Source organism: Chrysochloris asiatica, unplaced genomic scaffold (genome assembly GCF_000296735.1).
Source record: "Chrysochloris asiatica unplaced genomic scaffold, ChrAsi1.0 scaffold00017, whole genome shotgun sequence".
In the NCBI taxonomy this organism is placed as follows: Eukaryota; Metazoa; Chordata; class Mammalia; order Afrosoricida; family Chrysochloridae; genus Chrysochloris; species Chrysochloris asiatica.
In genome coordinates this window covers 11230292-11237880 of record NW_006408535.1, presented here as the reverse complement: position 1 = coordinate 11237880, position 7589 = coordinate 11230292, and the positions used below count along the sequence as shown (strand labels likewise).

The following is a 7589-nucleotide window of genomic DNA, read 5'->3' as shown; positions in this document are numbered from 1 at the left end:
GGATGAAGAATAAAACAGAGGCATCTGACCTGCATTAAAAATGACTGAACTAATTCTAAAAGCTCAGAGCTAACCTTTCACTTGGATTCAAACCTGCTACTTAGAAACCAATCCTATTATTTATTAAGGTTTTGTGGTTACGTTAAGACTGTACATCTGTAACCAAAATTTATCAAACTCTGTGTTAGATCTTCAGGAGAGCTAATGCTTTGGGTGAGGTACTTACTGACCAATAATCTGCTCCTAGCTGTCATGTCATAATCATGACATTGTCTTGAGACTAGTCATGCTATTCCCTCCAAAATTACTAACATTTGTGATTGTGTTCATGTAACCAATAGTATTAAAGATCAGACTTGACTTTGTTTCACCTTTAACTAACCTCAGTCACTGTAATCAATTATAGTTCCTCTTACCTGGTGCTGTGGGTTAATGCGCCAGACTGCAAAGCCCTTTGAACTGCAAGGTTGATCGTTCAAGCTGACCAGTCCCTCGGAAACCCTATACAGGGTTGCTATGGGTCGGAACTGACTTGATGGTACTTAACAACAACAACAACAACACTATAATTATGTGTGATTTATGCCTTTTTCTGAGATTCTTGAGCTTCAGACCCTAAGGTTTTCATGCTCCTTCACTTGAATAATAAATTGACTTCAATAAATCTCAATTTCCTTTAGCAGATTTAGAGACTTTTTTTCTCTTTAACATTTGGCTGTAGTCTTGTTGAATTTGGAGTTATCTTTCTCTGACATACCCCAAGGGGCTGAACAACTGGAGTCAGGTGCTATCGGGGGATCCCTTGAATTCCCCTGCTTTCTCGGGGCCCTTTGGAAATCTGTCTGGAGGAAAGTTGCTCCTGAACTGAACTCTAAGTATTTTGGTGTGCTTTATTGGGAATTTATTGATATTCTTCTCCTCTACTTTTACTTTCCTGTTTGTGGCTGAAGTGTTTTACATGAGGTTTATGTTTTCAGTGGAGTCCTGCCAGGATAATGCGCTAGAATGCAAGGTCAGTTTGAGCAGCAAGGTCTTTGGTTCAAACTCACAATTCACGCCTTGGAATTCCTATACAGGGTCACTATGAGTCAAAACAGACTCAGTGCACTTAACAACAACAGCAACAACATGTCTTCAGTTGTGTTTTGGGTGTTACATGATTACTACCTACTGGTTATATTATTCGGTGTTGGTGTTCATTCTTTTGTTTTTTCTGGTTTTTGAATTTGTCATCTATCAGGCTCTTTTATTTTCTGTTCATGGTCTGAACATTTTGGTAGGAAATTTAAACATACAAACCTGCCATTTAGCAGACAAAAAGGGTAACTCCCTTTCTCCACCACATGCAAACCTCCTTTTGTTTCTCTAGGGGAACATCAGTCTTAGTGAACCCTCTGGTTGCTGGCATGTACAGGCCCTTACAAGACTTTCTGTTTTGAGCTTTAGCAAACGTTTATTTTCTTTTTCTGTCTGTTCTCTTGTAGATATTTTGATTTATGACATCAGCTTTAAAATTTCCAACATGCAGAGGGAGGACTCAGAAAATGCTTTCTCTGAATTGGATGTGGATGTTCCTTGTCCCAGATTTTGGGCAGGAATTTCTCGTCCCAGATTTGGGGCAAGGGTTACATGTCCAGGTTTGGGATAAGGGTGCTCACACTGGATCCAGAGGAGAGCTCCAGTAATTTTAATATAGGTCCTCGGGACTGAAACATCTTTGAATTATATAGTTATTTGTGTATCTGTTGCCTTGTTTTGTACTGATGATCATAAAATAGAAAATCATAAGGAAAAACACAAGCAAATATCCTATAAGACTGTTATTTTAACTGGCTCCAGAGGCTTCATGGGTTTGTGATTCTCACTCAAGAAGGCATCCACATGGATGAAATCTACAATAGGTCACCTAGAAGAGCTGATGAGATTCTGTCTAGAGGACTTCAATCTGGGTTTCCTTTTTCATTTTCCTATGTACACCACCATGAAATCTCTGTATGCCTCGACTCTAGCTAAAACTGTTTCTTGTTCCTGTCTTATGGATTAGATTTTCAATAGTTACTTTGAAAACCTTAAAAATAAATAGGTTCATTTGAAAAGTGCACTGAAAAAGATAAATCATCTATTTGATTGATAAGCAAAATCTTTAAATTATTCCAAAATTGCTTCATACATAAAACATGCAAAAGGACAAAATTATGAAAAGGTAATACTTTCTACTTCTGAAGGTATTATTAAATTAGAACTCATTCCAATTTATTTAATGATATATAAATTAGATAGTTCGGAGTCCTGGTGTGGTGCTGTGGGCTAATGTGTCAGATTGCAAAGTCAATTTAAACTGTAAGGTTGGTGGTTCAAGCTCACCAGCTGCTCCTTGGAAACGCTATGCAGGGTTGCTATGGGTTGGAATCGACTTGATGGCACTTAACAACAACAACAAATACTCCAAGGAATTCATAAAAAAATAACTTATTTTCATTAAAAATTTTTTGTGTTTATGACAACCTTGAAAGCAAAATCTTTCCCAGTAGCAGTCTTTTAAGAAAAACAGAATAATTTAGAACATAGGAAAGGCAAAGCTGCTTACTGAAAAGCAAAGCCTGCTGCTTTACTATGTTTTGTTAAGTGCTGTCAAGTGAATTCTGATTCATAGAAACCCTGTATAGGGTTTCCAAGGAGTGGCTGGTGGATTTGAACTGCCCACCTTTTCGGTCACAGTCCAGTGTTGATCCTACAGCACCACACTACGAGTCTTATTTTACTACAGTCATCATGAATTTGTTCAATTCCCATCATAAGAAAACGTAAAGCAAGTTCTCTTCATTGTAGAGGAATTCTAAGAAGCCCAAATACAATGAGACACATTTAAAATGAAATGGTGAGAGTTAAAGAAAAATATTGACCATATAATAAACTTTATTTCATTGGAAATTATGTTTTATCAAATATAAGCTTAAAATAACTTCCAGATCTTTAGCTAACTTACTGATACTAAATTGAGTTAAAATCCAAGTTATACTCTTGCTTTTGCACAGAATCTGCAAGTAAATGTGTCATTATAGTAATTAAAGAATTGTACCAGTTAATGCACTGGACTGCAAGGTTGGTTTGAATCATGAGGTCAGCGGTTCAAGCTTATCAGCTGCTCCTTGGAAACCCTATGCAGGATCACTATGAGATGGAACTGACTCAATGGCATTTAACAACAGCAACAAAGAAAATAAAGTTTAAAAGATTTATAAAAAAGGAATTTATTTAATATCATCAATTATTTAGCTGTCTGAGTAAAATCTGACGAATTAATTTAAAGGATTTTAAAGAATGTTTATTGCTGTTAAAATAGCAATTTGATTTGAATGCTAGGTTAAAGAGTTAATTTATTCTTTATATAATCTGTCTCAAAAACAAAGGTTTGGCTTTCCAATTTCATTAGAAATTATGTTTTATTGAATGAGATTAGTTTTGGAATTATTAGAATGAGATTCCTGAGTCCAAACCCAGTTTCTTGGTAGTTTTGATTCAAAATCAAGGTTTTATTTTTTTAGATATTTAACTATTTAAATTACTTAAGTATTGTTTCTCTATGATCTATAATAAATTCCTGAAACTTTTCAAAGTTTGTAGGAAGTTAAAAGAAAAAAAAAGATTTGTTTTTGTAAAGAGGAAAGTGTTGAAAAGGTTTATTTAACATTATAAATTAAATAGAACATGTTGTCAGATCAGGAGAGAAGCCAAATTTTCTTTGAAATAAATTTTGTATGTCAGTAATCTTTGCTTGGCCCTAAACAATAGACACCCAGTGTTGTGTCATAATTTTACTATTTCAATTATAACTTTATTTCTTTGAACTCTAACATCTACAAACCAAGAAATAAATTTTCTTTTTCATTAACTCTATAAAGCTTTGCATTACTTTTATAATTAATTCCCATTAGGTCCTTGACTTTTAAGAAAAATTTTAAGTTAAGTTTTATCATTTGAAGATAAGTTTTTATTTTACTGTCTTGCTGAAAGTGCTTTACCAAAATATTTTAACAAAAATTGACTATGTCAGTTTTATGAAGAAAACTAATATTTCAGATATGGATACCATTGAACTAAATCAAGATTTCTAGGATTCTTATAAAGAAATTGATGAGGTTTTCAGACTGCTACTGATCCAGCATTGCATGGAACTTTAATTAACTACATTGAACTGAATAAACTAAAATAATTACTATAAGATTTATGTAAGAATATTGCTGATGTTCAATATATATTGGCTAGATATAAAAAACCAGTTTTTCTCTTTTCTTTCCCTTGTTAGTCTAGATTTGTATTTCAATGGTATAATCATTTAACTTCTATTTTTATACTTCAGATAGAATTAGAATATATCATAATACATGTCAAAATTTTGACTAAATATATTCAGAGTGTTTTAAATGATTCTGCCTGTGGACTCTAAAAATGAGTGCTAAAATGACTATAATAAGAGAAATAGTTCTTTAAAAACTGAGTGGGCTTCCCTTATGCTACTTATACCGACAATCTTGAATATAATACTCTAAAAGGTATTTTTTTTTAAAGGTATTTTTTATAAGTTAAAGAAGTTTTTGATAACCAGAAACTAGAATCCAAAAGTCTACTTACTATCTTCCCAGTAGAATATTTATATTGGAAGAGGCATTAATTAAAACATTCATTGGAACTGTATTGAAAAGAACTCTAAGTGTTCTCACTAACCTTGTGCTACTAAATTACAGGACATAAAATCATAGAAAGATAAAGAGGCCTGATGGTGCAGTGGGTTAAGCATTGAATTGTTAACTGAAAGGTCAGTGGTTTGAACCCCACCAACTGCTCTACATAAAGATTTATCCTCAGGAACCCTGTGCAGCAACTCTGCCCTGTAAAATAGGGTCACTATGAGTTGAAATCAATTCAATGGCAGTGGGCTTTGTTTTGGCTTTTAGAAAGCATAGTAGATCCATCTGTTTCATCTAAAGAAGGTCCCAAGATCCAAGAGGGCTGTTGAACCCACTACAGGACTCAATTTAAAGTTTAAATGATCCAAGAATGAGAAGAAGACACAATCTAAGAAGCTGGCTGGCTTTCTATAGACACCTGAACCAACACTGTGATCCCCTTCAAGACATGAAAGGATTTGTTAGTACCAACAAGATCATTAGACTTTGAATATTTTCATTATATTCCATGCCTTTTTTCTTATATTTAGGTGTCTTAACAGACCCATGGTAAATGCCAGTTTTTATTTTCTAGAAGTTACATTTAAGAGAGAGTCCTGGTGTGACACTGGGGTTAATGTGCTAGACTGCAAAGTTGGTTTGAACTACAAGGTTGGCAGTTCAAGGTCAACAGCCGCTCCTTGGAAACACTGTACAGGGTCACTGTGGATCAGAATGGACTTGACGGCACTTAACTTATATGTAAATTGAAAGTGTTAACCTGCTAGTTTCTCCAGTGTGGCCACACCCTATCTATTCCGCACACTAAAATCACTGAAGATGATTATTCAGCAGTAGCATGGAAACCAACATACTGGTAATCCCTGACTACTGGGGGGAAAGGAACTTAAAGTTTGGCCATCACCTGGGAGCAGCATACTGACAATTGTGAGATCAAAAGATGTTCTTTAAGATTCCCAATCAAGAGAAGAAAATGATACAGGATACAAGCAAAAAGAGGCATCTAACTTAAAATAAAAATGGCTGATTAATTCTAAAAGCTCAGAGTTAACCTTTCACATGGATTCAAACATGTGCTTTGGAAACCAAGCCTATTATTAAGGTTAGATTAGGCTCAGACTATAAATTGGTACCTGAGGCTTATCAAACTTTGTAGTTATAAGATCTGATGGTCTGGGTAAAATAATGTTTAACAATCTGTTTCTGATGGTAGCTGTAATGTCTTTGTTTTTATACAGTAATGAGACCACCCTCCAAATTTACAAACTGTCTTTTAGTCAATCAGTGTGTTCAATTGTATTACTGTAGCCAATAATGTTAAAAGTTACTCTTTGCTTTGTCTTCCTTTGATTGACTTCAGTCACTCTAACCAATCAGAATATTGTTTTTGTAGTTCCTCCTATAACATTATAATTATGTGTGATTTATGTACCTCTCCAAGATTCATGAGTTTCAGACCCTGAGGTATCATTTGAATGACATATTGACTTCAATAATTCTCTTTAATTTATTTGAACAATTAGAGACATTTTTCTCTATATCAGGACTCTATCCTCAGACAAGTAGAGTTCTGAAAGTAGCTGAGTTGATGAGATCCTATACTTTTTTAAAAAAATGTGTGCTGTTAGTGTTTTTTTTTGGGGGGGGGGCAAGGGTGGTTCTTATGTTTTATTCAATGATTTATACAAAATGTTCCGGATAAGTGTGCTTTAATCCTCATCTTCTTCCTCTACTTCATCCTGGATAATCTGGAAATAACTTCATAACTTTCTTTGCTTTAGTAACTGTACAACCAACCATGTAGATAATTCTTCAAATATTTTTTGGTGAGATATTTAAAATAACTTTTGGGAAAAGTCACCTTGGAGGTTACAATAATCTTACTCTTGCTTCTTTTAGTGGTTACAACCCCTTTGATTACCAGCTTTTCTATTCACTTAGATTCTTTCTTGAAGAAACTGCTCAAAATTGGCAACATTCATGATTCCATGTTGAATTCCAGTCAAGATTGAATTTCAGAACTTGCTTTTCTTTTTTTTTTTTGCCCCTTTTCACCACAAGCTTTTTCACAGGTGCCATGGTATGAGCAGAAGTGTGCTTTTAATTTTGACTAGGGCTAGAAAAGGTTTTGAGAGAGTTGAAGATCTAAAGTAGTTTTCATATATGTTGACTTTTAGTGAGTAACCAAGCAGTCTTTGGTCTTTCCTAGGAGGTTGGTATTGTCAAGGACATGATCTGGTTTAGCTGGATTAAAGGATTAGGAATCTGGGAGATATTAGTACTGGCTAATCTTGGTATGAAGTTTGAATCTTGTTGCTGTTGTTGTGTGCCTTCTAGTCCATTCCAACTCATAGCAGCCCTGTATAGGGATTCCAAGAGAGACTGATGGGTTTGAACTGTCGACCTTGTGGTTATCAATCCATTACTTATCCTAAAAGCACCACACTAGGTTCAATCATAGTTTGAATCATTGTTGTTGTTGCTGCTAAGTACCATTGACTTGCTTCCAACCCATAGCAACCTTGTATAGAGTTTCTGAGGAGCAGCTGGTGAGATTGAATTGCACACCTTGTGGTTCAAACCTACATTGCAATCCAGCACAATAACCCATAGCACCACAACAGGACTCCAGTTTGAATCATACTAGGATGATAATTTTGGGCTATTCTTCCAAGTTAATGTATGGAATACTGTATATTTGTGAATAATGCAGAAATTCAGGGGTGTTAGAGGAGTTCTGGTATTGTTCTATGGGATAAAGTACTGGACAGCAAGGTTGGTTTCAACCATGAAGTTGGCAGTTAAAACTCACCAGCCACTCCTTGGAAACCCTATACAGGATCACTATGAGTCTAAACTGACTCAACAGCATTTACTAACAATGACAACAAGAGGGAGTTT

At 34.9% G+C, this 7589-nt stretch overlaps 1 pseudogene; it reads right to left on the bottom strand.

The window, feature by feature from the left end:
- Window positions 1–6397: 6397 nt before the first annotated feature.
- Window positions 6398–6767, bottom strand: LOC102840272 (annotated as a pseudogene).
- Between the last annotated feature and the right edge of the window lie 822 nt (window positions 6768–7589).